Source organism: Arachis ipaensis, chromosome B03 (assembly GCF_000816755.2).
Source record: "Arachis ipaensis cultivar K30076 chromosome B03, Araip1.1, whole genome shotgun sequence".
Classification (NCBI taxonomy): Eukaryota; Viridiplantae; Streptophyta; class Magnoliopsida; order Fabales; family Fabaceae; genus Arachis; species Arachis ipaensis.
In genome coordinates this window covers 118,893,979-118,895,934 of record NC_029787.2, presented here as the reverse complement: position 1 = coordinate 118,895,934, position 1,956 = coordinate 118,893,979, and the positions used below count along the sequence as shown (strand labels likewise).

Below are 1,956 nucleotides of genomic sequence, written 5' to 3'. Positions count from 1 at the left end.
ATCCATGATATATATATATATATATATGATGTATTTGCAGTAAAATAATAAATGTTGGAGCACACAAGTTACGTACCTATGTGGCCATGTCATCACTTACCCATGTTTGCATTATTCCTTAGATTATTAATAATGTTGGGAAATCTATATGCTATTATGCTTTTGACGAAAGGAGTAGTAAAGAAATAAATTAGTGTTTCAAAATTATGGAAAAAGAATGTGGCTGCTGGGATTCGAGCCCAGGTCTCCACGGCCACAACGTGGAATTCTTACCACTAAACTACAGCCACAACACGATAACGGCAAGGAATACGCATTAAATGGAATCATGCGGAATGGGTCTAGTTCACGAAATTTCCACTATCACCTATTAGATTATTATCTCCCGGACGAAACTCACCAGTCACCATAGAAATAGTAATGTACTGATAGATTAACAAAGTTGTTATTCAATCAGATTCTTAATTTAAGTGTCCAAAATAACATGATTAAAATAAAATGAAATGAAAAATTATTATCTTTAATAAATAAATTTTTATTAATTTATATGTATAAATTATATTAATTAAAATATTACTTTAATATTCTCTTCTTATTAATTAAAAAATATTTAATATTAATATTGACATTTAATCAAAGTAACATATAAAAATATACATGAATGAATCTAAAAAAACTTGCTTGACATTCAATTGGATCATAATTGCTACCAGTGTTTAGATTGGATCTGAAAGGAAGAAACAAACAAATGGTGGTTAGTGTGATCAAATTGGTGTAATGATGTAAGTGGTATAGGCAAATAAGTGGATGAGACATGACAGTGGTGTTAACTATTAACAAAGTGAGGACATGAGAAATGATATTTATATTATTATTTTTTCATTGTGCAGCAGATAAAAATATATCAAAAGTAGTACAAATAACACGATTCATTATATTCCTGAACTAGTTTATAAACTAAATTTCTTAAAGCCGTCATATATATACTTTTAAATGGTTGTATTCCTTTGTTGTTAATAACATAATATATTAAATGGAACTTATTAGCAAGAGCCAAGAGAGTATATAGTGTTATTTTCTTTACTTCTTACTAATTACTATATGGGATTAAGTCATGTATGTGAGGTGTACATGAATTTAATCATATGTAACTGTAATACTGCAAAATTTGAGAGAGTAATTGGCGTTATGTCCATTGGCTTTCCACTCGGTTATTTTATCTTATCCAATCAAACAGGGATGTTCAAAGTGAATCCAATTTAGTTTACTTTATATATTTGCATGCTTTTTCATCCACTTGGTATTGCCTCACACATACCAGACACCAACACTATGTCACACAACAAAATCAAAAACGAAATGTTCCATTTTCACTAATATTATATCTACACATTCGCTAAAATTTTGAGAAATTTTGACCCCTCATCAGACGTATGAGATATTGGATAAATAGAATATTTCGATTTGTCATTGCTCAGTATAAAAGACACCACAGATATGTGGCAAATTGGCAATGCAATGATGATTAAGAATAATGATCATAAACTTCTCTCTTTAATGATCAACATTTCTTTTTAGTTTTCAATGTCATATTATTCTTCCTCTTGGTTCAAATCACAAACAATTTAGGATGGTTATTATTCATTCTCTTTTCAAAAAGAGAGATGATATGGGGTATTTGAACTAAACTACATCATTATTATTATCATCTCTCCCAAACTCCACTATTCTCAATTCCATTACCCATATTATATAACCACAAGAGACATAAGCATGTTCCATTATTTCACTTTGCATATAAAGTATAAACCTACTTCCCACAACCATTAAGTGCCTCTGATAAAGCTAAAAAAATAAATAAAATCCATTAGTAGAGGAAAAAAGAAAGCTTGCCGAGGCTAAAGGGTATTATTATGCACTTGTGCTTTTCATTAAAAAGAACGAAAAAAAAAAAAA

At 29.3% G+C, this 1,956-nt stretch overlaps 1 non-coding gene across 1 annotated transcript; it reads right to left on the bottom strand.

Moving 5' to 3' along the window:
• TRNAH-GUG lies at positions 219 to 290 on the bottom strand. The gene has a single exon. It is a non-coding gene; the product is annotated as a tRNA-His (tRNA).